The sequence below is a fragment of the Coloeus monedula genome (assembly GCF_965178545.1).
Source record: "Coloeus monedula genome assembly, chromosome: 1".
In the NCBI taxonomy this organism is placed as follows: Eukaryota; Metazoa; Chordata; class Aves; order Passeriformes; family Corvidae; genus Coloeus; species Coloeus monedula.
Window position 1 is genome coordinate 114,740,878 of NC_138781.1, and position 12,996 is coordinate 114,753,873.

Consider the following 12,996-nt stretch of genomic DNA (forward strand, 5'->3'; position numbering starts at 1 on the left):
GAAACACTGATGGAAATCCACCTGTGCTCTTGCTCAGTTTTGTCTCCCCTGGGACTCCCTGCCATGCTAGGCTCTGGTTCCCTGGAGCACTGGCTGCTAGAGGAAGGCAGCTCACGTGCAACCTACTTTCTGAAACAATTGCATGGAATGAGGCACCTGGGAACAAACCACAAATTTCTCTTCCTCCTACACCAAACTGGTCAGAAATCTCCTTTTTTAAAATCCCATGTCTGTGGTGCCTTAGGCTGCACTGCCCATCTGTGGCTATGGATTTTAGCAGACTCTTCCTTACCATGTGTATCAATTATTTTCCTGGCTACATACAAAAAAAAATCTACTCTTCCATCATCTTAGTGAAAAATAATAAAGTAACACAATGTAGTGGGTTGAACCTGAGTTGATGGACAAACCATCAGCCACACTGACTGTATTTCATCAAAAGTGAATTTCCTCAAGGCACCAGGAAGCAAATGACACTTTACAGCAATTTCCAGTTATTGTAAATGTTCTACTCTCACTCCTTCATTGATTTTTCATATTCATGCTGTAGCTCTGGTTATAGAAGTTAAATACTGTTGCAGCCTAACAAATCTATCTTGGTGATTTTAGTTTGATTTTTAGTGTTAAGGCAAAGACCATTTATCTCACAAGAGTGATTAGAAACATACTTTCTACCAAGTATGTTTCCTAATATGAAAAATATTTCTGATTTAAATTTTGTTAGTTCAGGGAACAAAAACCGAAAAACAGTGACGAGAAAATGATGGAGAAATAATATTTTATGAGACCACTATCCCCCATCTCCAGATTTTTTCTTCTGCTGCATACACCAGAGTGGTTCTGAACTGTGATTACACCCAAGACTTAGAGTCAACACATTGGCATGAAAATTCCTTGAAATTAACTGTAAAGGATTACTAATTCATATTCTGCCATGATATTTTCATAGCCTATTCACATTGTCCAGTGGAAAAGGAATATTGGTGCACTTGTATTGTGATGTTTTCCTTCTACATATGTTAACTAATATCTAAGGCTGACCTCCTGGTGCATGTTCCATAAAGTCAAGATCACTTCAACGGATTTGTGATAATCTGAATGCCAAAGAATCTAAAGAATCTCTTAATCCTATAAATCACTTTCAGACTAACATTACAATGCATAGATGAGGCCCAGTGGTGGATACAATTCCACACTTTAACTTCAGAGCATCAAAGAGAAGCACACCAAAAAATAAAAACAGTTCCCCCAAACAAACCTCCCCTGCTTCCTTCACAAAAAAAACCCAAAAAAACCAAACAAAAAAACTAGCCGGAAAGATCCACAATGAAGAAACAAAAATGTTTGAAAGTACGTTGTGGGGGGAAAAAAACCCAAACAACCCACACAAGAAAACGAAGACAAAACAAAAATAACAAAGTCACAGTTTCCAATTAAGTACCTTCGCTTTTTTTCTTATTAAAACTTAAGTACTTGAAGCCGCTTAAAATGATCAGCACTTTTGCAGTTCACTTATTTTGAGAAGTGAAAATAAACATATATTCTCTATACAGAAAATATAGATATTTACAGTATATATAATTCTATACACTAATTTTCGATTCTCTTTTGAATGTGTTTGTGGGGTGCTGCAGAATTTTGATCATGAATGAGGCAGGGCAACATTCAAATCCAAAGAACTCTCTCTGTATTAAAATTAAAGTAATCAAAAATATTCTGCATATGACCTTGGCAAGCCTTTCTTGAATACGTTTGGCTTTCGAACATTTCCTACAAAAAAAAGGTATGTATATGATAAAAATATTTTCAAGAAAATAAACTAAGCAAAGCAGTTAAATGATTTCTTTCAAGGCAGAAAGGAACTCTCCCATCTCACTTTTTTACTGAAAGGAAAGGTGTCTGATTAAATTTTGTATTTCATGCACCAGAAAGGATGCTTTCAGTAATCCAAATCTTTGATCAGCTAGAAGCTGACAGGAGACCATGCAATCCTTGGAGACAAAAATAAATGAAATATCTCCAAACAGCTGAAAACCAACTTTCTCACTTAGGGGAGTGATAAACCAGGTTTTGAATTTGATTTTGCTCATGATAAAAGTGCCCTAGTAATCTTTAAAAAAAAATTACAGGACATAGAGAAATCTCATGCACTCAGTAGGTCATATCAAAAAGCAACAGGCATAACAGATTGTGAGGCTGAATGATTATGTTACTCAGAAAATGTGCTGTAGTCAGACTTCTGCGATATAATAAATTGATATGTAAGTGGTTGCTTTCTAAAGCTAATTCCTCTGATCTGAAGTCAGTTTTATATACAAAATGTGAACTGTGGGTATTGTGCTCCTGTTGTTTGGTTTCTCCTTGCAGTTCATGTCTGTATTTTGTTATTTTTAGAGTGGAAATATGTTCAATTTAATACCAAATTAATATCAAGTAGTTCCCTCAGTGTGTGAGTGTGTGATTCAGGACACTACTGAGAATAAATAAGGGAATTAAATTAGGAGGCATTTCGGCTATTTTTTATGGTGTAATGTGAATGCAATGTAATGAAGACTCAGACTCTTTTTAGTGGTTTTTTTGGTTGGTTGTTTTTTTTATTTCTTTTCTTGATAGTTCTAACCACACACAGTGTATGTTCCCTCAAAACACTGGAACAAAAGAGAAGGTGGAAATTGTATCATTACACCTTTCAACAGCACTTTGTCAACATTTTGTCTAAGGAAATAGTGTATGTAGCAGTAAAATCTGAAGGCACCAATGGGAATTGCAGAGACAACATTGGTTAAGAGTTAAACCCAGAATTGCTCATTTAGCCATCATTGTGCTACTCTGAAACTAGCTGGAAACAGTAAAACTGAAGGCACTATTGACAGGCTGTTCTTGGCCTCCTGACCTTGTAAATAATATTCAGGCATCTGGATGCAGCAGCAGTTTTGTCTTGGTTAGACTGGAAATCAGGTTTGCTTTGTCCTGCTCTCAATTTCAGAAATGTGTTCAGAAAGTTTAGGTTGTTGCATTAAGGTGAATAACTTGATGGAGCTTTTGAAATATGCAAGGTAGTTGCTTGCTTGTCCCATTTAAAATTTTACTCCTGCTGTGGTCCCCTTTTCATTAAATGTAAATGTTCAATACTCTGAATTACTTTTTCTGTGTTTATCATCAAACTCCAAGGATGAAAGGATGCAGGGGAGCGTGCAGGGATATAAACTAATAGGGACCAGCATGAAGCCATAACTCTATGTCTGACCTAACAGACCTCCATGAGAGTCAGTGCTAATTAGCATTATGTCATGCCAAATTAAAAAGACTCTTCAGCTTTAAGTCCCACCTTGTTCCCCAAGCAATTTTGCTGGAGCAGCAGCAGGCAGCATGGTGCGCATGCTATCCAAAGACATAGACAGCAGGATGCTTACACTTGCATCCAGGAGTGTTTGTCTTGAGGGAAGTACAGGAGAGAAGTATAATAAAACATGGGCACTGAACAGATTGGAATAAAGCATTTGCATTTATAAGTGTCAAAACGTAACCATATTTATCTTCATGGTAAAAACTTGTTAGCCCTCCTGTTATGACTCTTCTACCATATTCAAAGAAGGTTTCATAGAAACTTGTCATTTAATAATCCCAAAAAGGAAGAACAGCATATCCTCTTTATGGAGATAGAAGTATCTGAAGCACAGATGAGCAAAATAACCTCTAAAGGTTAGATGACTTCTCAACATCCAGGTTAGATAGCAGAGAATGGAATACAACTCCAGTCTTCTGACTCATAAATCACTACATTCCAGTGTGTTTCTCTGTTCTCTTATTAGTTCTCTGTGATATGCTCTCACTGAATGAGAACTGTAAACTAGCAGAGAGCTTTTCATTTATATAAAATTTCCCCAACTATGGACCAAAGGTTTGTCAAGAATCCTAACGTCTTCCACTGAAACAGTTCATAGCAGCAGTTTTACATTTGTAATCTGAAAGTTTAAAAATAATTATTCATGGTAAGGCAGCAACCAGAGATGATAAATGAAAGAAATTATGAGGTATGTGTTCTGTAAACAATGAAAATAAGCAAGTGAATGGTGTGACTTGTCACTATATTGTTGCCACTTGGGTAAACAAGCACTTTGGGAACAATCCCCTAGGGATCAATTAGAAAATGTGCCCCAAATTATGAAATGAAGCTCTAATAATGAGCTCAAATTTCTTCAGCCACGGTACGCAGCCTAATGAAGAGAAAAAATGGAAAATGTTCCTGGTACAAGAGTTTTTATGCTTAAGTCCTCTACATTCAAGTAAAGAGGCAAAAAGAATATATGCTAAGGACTAGATTCATTAGAAGGACTAAATGCCTCTTTACAAAACTGTTTCCAAGAAAGTGTATTTTGCTGTGGATTCCCTGGAAGAGAAGACTTTTATTTTGGCTAGGAGAACATTCTGAGTAAAGGGAAAAGAAAACTTACATGAGAGTTAGACATTTCCAGTTTCCTTCTGGCTATGGATGTTTCCCAGGTTTCTATTGAGTGTGCTGTGAATCCAGTTCTTTAGCAGAAATCCCTAAAAATGGCCTTATCCTCCACCTAGAAATGTGTTCATTTCTAAATAAAATAGGTTGTCCCAGGGTGTCCTGGGTTGCAGTGTATTCTATTACCATCCCCATCAGCCGTTGAGATCAGGTGGGGCAGTGTTTCCTTGCCTCCTCCCCCCAGACTATCTTGCTGTTAATGGCCCATCATTGTCCTGCCGCATGACTCAGAGATAACTCCCTCCGGACTATCTTCTGTTAATGAGCCTAATCAACACTTGGCCTCATGACTCATTACCCCATTGTGAGATGCTCCACCCAGAGGGAGGAACCAAGCGTCCCATCGTGGATATAAGCTGAGGCTGAACACCAGAGAGGAGGCCTTTCCACTGGATTTCCAGAGGACAGGAGCTACACAGCCACCACTGGACCTTCTGAGGAAGAGCAGACCCTCTTTTCTACAGGATCACCGCTTCAGAGGACTGCAGCCACCATTCTACCAGACTGCTACCACCACCCTGCCTAACAGGGACTCAGGTTGTATCTTGACTCTGTCAGTTTGAACCAGTGTTTTCTTTTAGTTTTTTTTCTTTCCTTTTCTTTAACTTCCCCATTAAATTGTTATTCTGACTTGGTGCCTCCCACTGGTTTGTTTTCAAACTAGTACACAGGGGATATGGAAAACATATGTTAAAATGCAAATGTGAAAGAAACAGAGAAAGGTCAAGAGTGGAAAGAACTTTGTGTGCTGTTAGCACAGAAGAGATACCAGGTGCTACCTGAACATCCAGAAAATATAAATTACAAGCAAAGTATGGAACCCTTCTGTTAGGTAGCTAAAGAAGAAGAAAGGAGGCACTTACATAATGAGAGGAACTATGAAAGATGCAGGAATAGACTCAGAAAGGGATAAAGTACAATCCAGAGAAAGATAAGACTTAAAAGATACATGTGGCATGTAGTATGCAAAAAATAGAGTCATTAGAGTGAGAAATGATAGGATGAAGACAAGATTTAGAGAATGCCTGAAATACTGCTTGGAAAAGTACAGACTAATAGTGAGAGAAAACCTGAGCAACAGGGAAGACTTTCTATACTGGAAAGGATGAAGAGATTATGAGTTAATAATGTTGGGCACTGGAGCAGGCTCCCCAGGGAAGTGGTCACAGCACCAGCCTGACAGAGTTCAAAAATTATTTGGACAATCCTCTTGGCCACATGGTGTGACTCTTGGGGATGGTGTTGTGCAGGGCCAGGAGCTGGACTTGTGGGTCCCTTCCAACTCAGAATATTCTGTGTGAGTCTCTGTAAACCATGCTGTTTCTGAAGGACATAGTAATAAAGAGCAATAGTGAGAAAAAGTTATGAGAGAAAGCATGAGGTCAAATGTGTAACTTTTAAGAGGAGAGAGAGAATATTTAGGTGACATGACACTAGGTTATATGTGATATGTGAAGCTATATCTGCAGTCTCATGACACATATATAACTATAGCAGACCGAAATCAGCAAAACACCAACTGACTTCTGTATGACATTTAGTACATGATCAGCTTGGCTTTTGTCTAGAGTGACTGTATTTAAATAGAAAATTACTTTAGTTGTTAACGAATTGTTTCTCTCTATTCTGTATCTTTGCTACCATTGTTTTGGACTTTAGTCCATCATGGAGGAAAGGAAGAATACAAACAAAAAAAAGCCTGGGGAAAGTTAAGATCTATGTAACTAACACAGAGCTGTCGTGTCAGTAAATATAAACACACAGTCATAACTATGTACAGAATTTCAACATTATGTAAATACATCTGGATAAGCACACAAGGTCAGGCATGATTTGTTTTTCAAGAGGCTGAGGACTTCTTGAAGGAATATAGTGTAGCTGAAAATTTGTAGGGACCTGTGCAGCTGCTGAAAGCAAGAAAGTAATCAAGATTGTGGGCATATAGCGAACATTGTCAAACTGATGAAACTGGCATAACCTCTATACTCAAGAAACAAATATGGTGTGAGGACCAGCAGTATAAACTTCCCTATAATTACATCCCTGAGATGTGGGAAATAATGTGGGTGGAAAAAGAGATTCAGACTGTAAATCCTTTCTTTTTCTTCTTTTTTTTTTGTAATCCAAGCAAACACTTATCTAAGTGGTAGATCCCACAACTTAGACATGTGCACTCTGGAAAGTAGACTTACAATATTAATGACTTTAGTGTTTGTTGGTTTCAGCCAGATTTGGACTATTGACTCAGACACGAGAAGATTAATTTACGACCAAACTTTTTCAAGTAGTGTAGGACATGGAGACTTAATTGATTACATTTTTCATAAATAAAACAAGACAACACTGGTGAAAATGATCTCAAATTATTTTGTATTTCCTAAACTAACGGCTGTTTTCTGTAGGTTTATCCTAGAAGCAAAACCATAGTTCAAATTTAGCCAGTAAGGATTTTTTTTGTCCTTAGCTCCCGCTAATACTGCAGGGATAAAAATACACAGCAGTAATGGAAAGGAAAGAGTATTGCTATGTAATAATTTAATTATTTACTGAAATTATTATTTTATTATCAATTAATTATAAAATAATAAACATAAGACAGACTTTCCAGGGGAGTTTTTCAAAGAGTTGCCATTCAAAAATTAGGAAATACAAAAAATGTTACAGCAACACTACCAATATCATAATCAGCTGAGTATGCTTATTTTTTAACTCCGCTTAAAATCCTGAGTCTCAAAGTGATTATCATTTCAGCTGTGTTTTACCACACGCTGTGTTTGCATTTTTGGGTACATCACGTATGTACCATGCTGTTCTCACCTGTAAAATAGTGATAACTCTAGTTCTTTACCTCAGAGTCATAGTAATTCTTCATCTTTTAATATTTTATTTAGCATTTTGCCTGGAAGACACTCATTGGGGCATTTAACAAAAAAAAAAAAAATTGTGTCACTTTATGGCAAAGGAAGACTGGGACCTTAGATGACAGACCTACATCAATCTTGTTCTTGTCCATTATTTTAATTAAATTAATGGGACTTCTGTGTGTATTGTGGACATCAACAAGCATTTTTCCCATGAAAGTCTCCTCCACCACTTCATGCACACCACAGTACACCAGAGACCTCTTGCACTGTATCATCATCTTGTTTCAGCAATCGGTGCTTGTTGACAACTGGGTTCTAACCCCTATTGCCAGTATTGCTGATCAGAATCAGCAAGCTCGCTTTGTCCTGTGGATCAAATCAGACTAGCTCCACCCAGCTGCACTTTCCTTTGCAACAGAGTAGATTCTCCATACTTAAATAACACCTTTTAAGATAATCCCCCTAAGGTAAGTCAATTGGTTGGACCACATACATATAACCCAGAATCAACTGTGAATGTTAGTGGAAGTCATGTAAGCACACATGTCAGAGACTTTCAGTCTGGACAAAAGAATAGTCAGTTTTTTCTCCCTCATTTTCCCATTAAAAAAAACACCACCAAGACAAAAAACCAAAACCACCACCAACAACAAAAACCAGCCTCAACACATCAGGGAGAGATGCATGATTTATCTGCCCCCAAAAACCAGAAGCTGTCATGCCATGTTAGGTTTTTCCAATGGACCTCTTCCTTTTGAGTTCTAGAAAACTTGCAGAAATTTTGCTTCAAAATAGACATTTTAAATATCATTTGTTAAAAAAAATAATCAACTCTCACTAGAAATATAGACAGAAAAAGCAAAATCTTTTCTCTTCTGCACAACCTTCCATTCCTGCTGAGCTGAGCAGGTTTTATTCACCCAGTGAAAGCCAGAATGTTATCCAGATTTACACCTTTTCCCAAAATTTGCAGATATTTCAGACATTTCCCATGTAAAAGATGTTGTTAAATAATGTAGAATTTGACTAACTGTTCTGTATGAGAGCAAAGATTCTGAATATTAATCCAACAGAGGCTTTAGAGAATTCAGGAAATTGTGGTGGATTTAGGTCTGAATAGTTAAATGAGAAGAGAGGCTCACACTCTATGCAACTGCTGCAATAAATGGAGCTCAGGAGAAAAACCCAAACTGTCAACAACTTTACCCTAAACAGGCAACAAATGTGGAGTGGGTGTGAACAATGAGAAATATGGATCAGCCTCATAAAAAAAAAAAAAAGAAAGTGAAAAAAAGGACATTCCTGAAAAACAAGAAATCTAGGATATAATACCGAAAACAGTTGTGGTGAAAATATAATAATTGTTTCCAAAAGAACAATCACAAGAGAGCAATAAACCTTTTTAATCCCCCCATAATTTTCAAAGATCTATGTTCCCTATGGAAACAGAGATATAAAGCCTGCTAACCTTAAGAATATAAAAAACATCAAAAGCGTAAAAGGTCACATAATGTTCCAGAAGAAGCTTGAAGCTTTACCTTCATGTTAGCAAAAGAAAAAAATCAGCTTAATTCTTTCATGGTAGTGACTTAGAAAGAAGCTTTTTAAACCAGTCCCTAAAATGTAAAAATGATATTCAAAGACAGGATGTCATTTTCAAAATCAGATTGGAACAGGATTACTTAATTAAAAGAGACAAATTAAAAATAGGAAATAGTACAGCTGGCACCTAGGAAAAATCAAAAGGGGGGATGTGAAGCACGTCAGTAAATGTTAAAAAAAAAGAAAAAAGAAAGAGACGAAAAAGTTCTCAGTAGATGTGGACATCAAAAAAGAATAAATGTGGGAATTTGGAAAATAATTTCTTGTAGACATGTGGGCTATAATTTTAACAGCAGAAATTGCATTAAGTATAGACAGAAAGAAAAAAAGAAAAAGCTCGTTATCAAATATTAGCTTTGAAGTATGGGGCTATGACAAAGGTACTGTACTGGATGAAAGCCAGCAATATTCAAGGCTTAATAATTCAGAATTTCTCTCCAAGGCACTCTCTAAAGCTGTATCAATCAAAACAAAAATGCATTTAGAAATAGGGTACATATGCAGAGCAAAAGACCATGAAAGCAGTCTGAATATAGAAAAGCTGGAAAACCTCCTGTCCAATTCACTTAAACAGAAGCTCTCATTAAATGTTTCCTGAATGCATGCAACTAAGCTTATGGGCAGTGTAAGATGACAATATGTAGTCTTTGTTATTTTTTATTTTATTTTTCCTGATGGACTGGGAGATGGGAAAGAAATAACATCTTAACAGTCAAATAAAAGAACTACAGTGTATAATATTGAAGGTTTCACTGGGTTCAGTATGTCCTGTGGGACTTAATTGCAAGGCAATTAAGGTGTAAAGCACTCACAATTCCACTTTTTCTTTCATTTTATTGGGAAAAGGTATCTTTATTTCTCAGCTTAGAGCTGCATAGTGTGGATGATGATGCCCCATCAGACTGCCCTGAGTTGCGAGGCGCTGGGAATCTTGCAGCTGAACTTCAGGCTGTCTCACACTAATAATTTTCCTTTTCTAAAACATTTTAAAAACAAGAACAAAGTACTCCTGCTACACTTTCTAGGCTAATATCTACAAAGCTACTGAATAGGAACAGACAGACAAGAACATTTTTTCCAAGCCTTAGTTGATAATTACATTTCTAATGAATGGCTGTGAATGCTGAAAATCTCTGAAAATCAGGCTCTTTGTCCTAAATAACAAACTGTTCAACCAAGAATTTTCCATACATGAAATCCTTTCCTGTCCATGCTGCAATCAGAAAGACCATAACTTTCTTCCTCTGCTCCTCTGTACTTTGTTTATTCTCTACCTACTTCCTGCTTTTACACCTTTTCTGCTCTATTCCCATTTTTATTTCTCCTTCTTCTATAGTGCTCTTCTTGGCAGGTCTATTCTATATACCTGTTCTGTTGAACACAGCCACTAATGGTAGCAATTCCTTTTGTTTTCTATCTTCTCTCCATCAGAGTGAATAAAAAATATGACAAAAGTCTTAACAAACAGAGACATTTTTCCAATCCTCAAAGCATTGTGACACACCAATTTGGTTACAGAAGCACATGAAATGAACACACAAATTTAGGAAAATCTATATTGAACCCCTATTCTAAAAGAAAAGAGTGAAGAGATAAAACTTCTTTCCTTTGACAGCATGTTAACATGGTCCAGATTCCTATTTGCCAGCAGGATGGAAAATAGAACTATACGGGGAAAGATGTGAACAAAGGAAGCTGAGGTCAAGCCTTGTACTATGTCAAGGACCTCAAATGTAAAAAGAGATGTAGCTCCATGCAGCCCAAATAGAGAGAGGTAAAAAACCTGTACATGAAAACAAAAGCCCAAATCCAGTTTAATAATAGATATTTTCTTCAATGGACTCTCTTCCAGTTCACTTTTATTTTTAGGAAGCTGGTGTCTTACCAGTCGCTGGAGCTGGACTTGCACACAGTAACAGTTAGTTACTACATACCTAATGCAAGTAACTCTAAGGAGATTTTGGTGGGACATGTTCCAAGTTTGCAGAGATTATTGTTTCATAAATAATTTAAAATTACACAAGAAGTAGCTCATCTATACAAATTGAAAGTTTCCACCAAATACCTTGTTATTAGTTTCCTTACGTTCATTTCAGCTTGTTAATTAGGCATTTAGCTTCCTTCTCTTTTCTCACTTTCTGTAATTATCTGAACACTTAGGGCAGATTACAAAGATGTCTATACAGACAGCCTACCACGAAGCCCTGTGAGCTGCCTCTTCAAGCCTTGCAATCAGGGATCTCTTACACTCAGTTAATTAGAGCTGGAAAGTAGAAGCTAGACCCTATCCAGAAATCTGTACCTGAGCTCTACAGCTAAGCTCTGTAGGTACAAGACAGAGGTAATTGCAGAGCCACTGATGGTCAGATTGTCTGCATACATTGCAACAGGCTGGCGGGGTTTACTTGTTGCTTACATGAAAGGATGATGCCTGTTCATACTGGTCAGTAACATCTTGTGTCTGAGAATGACCAGCACATCTGCCTTACAGCTTCTGCTGAAATGGTAACAGGGCAGTAATACCTGATTCTGGGAAGTTACCCACCTTTCTAGCACTGAAGACTTTGTTCTTCGATTTCTGGTTTATAGTGGACATCTGATACCATCAGATGTAAAAAAAAATCCACAGAGCTGATTCAGCAAAGGCCAGTACATCTACAGAATCAAACTGAAGTTAACATAAAGATAGTGCACCCCTTTTTCATGTAAAGAAAAAAAAGGAAAAAAAATCTGCTGGATCAGAGAGAAACAACCTAAGGAAGCCCAACCCCATTCAGCTGGGTTTGCTGAAACAGAGTTTTACAGGTTGGCAGAAGAATGGCTCAGCAGTAGTGTGAGAAGGTGCCTTGCCAGGCCATTGCTGTCAGTTATGAGGAACAAACAATACTGCCTCAAGTTCAAAACATGGAGATGTTGAGGAGTGCTCCAGGTAATTAACCTGGAGCAGCTCAGCATGTCATAGTCTTCAACTACTGCAAGTCTCCCTTCTATATAAAGAAAATTGTTTTTTCTAAAGTACATCTGATCATTATTTTTAAAGTTAACGCAGAGGAAAATGGAGGGGGAGAGGGGAGGCGGGAGGTTGCATCTAATTGGTAACTTCCATAAATATTGTTCTGTTACCTTTTAATACAGGAGTTTGGAAGGCTTTGTGAATACATAATTTATATTCAGATGGCCAAGATTAAATAATGCTTTAAATTCTTATTAAAAGATATTCTCAAGACGATCAGCTGTCTTATATTTTAGAGAAATTGTTAATACTGTTGGAATGTTTGACTATCTAATACATGCAACAGGCAAACTTGCTTTGATAGCTTAGCCTTTTCGGTGAAATATGTAGTGCAATCCCTGTATGCAAATCCACTTGCAGAAGCAGTATTAGCTGTCACACTTCCTGAAGCTGTCGTGATGACTGGTGATGGAAGACAATGGGTAAAAGTCAGAGCCACTTTTTTCACCCTCATTAAACTTTCTCTTCAGCAGCATGTGGCACTGCAGGTAATGAGTTCCATCTGTGTGTCATCAGCCTCACCTACAGACAAAAAGCACTCAGATGTTGGAGCTAAAAATTTACTTCAGAGAAGCCAAAGTTTGCAGCTAAAAATAAGTCTTTACATCCAGAGTTCTGCAGAAGTCCTAGATATTCCAATTACTTTTCCATGTTTGGTACTCAGAAAAAGCTTTTAGCAACAATGTTATTAAGTTATCTAGCTAACTGGTGAAACTAAATACTGGTAATTAACAATCAGCAATAGTTTTCTTCAGCTATTGAATTCTTGAATTCATGAGTACAAAAAGTAGAAAATTACCTTAAACTGGTAACATTTTTCCATGACAAATATTTAGTATTAAAATTAAGAAAGAAGGTAGCAGTCAACTTCAGGTAATGATGAACTTTAGACACTATTTTGGAGATAAAATCCTACAGCAATCCAGCCCCTGAAATGGCTAAAACGAACTGGTCAGCAAAATTAATATATCCAAATATTGGGAACTGCAATTGCTAACTGT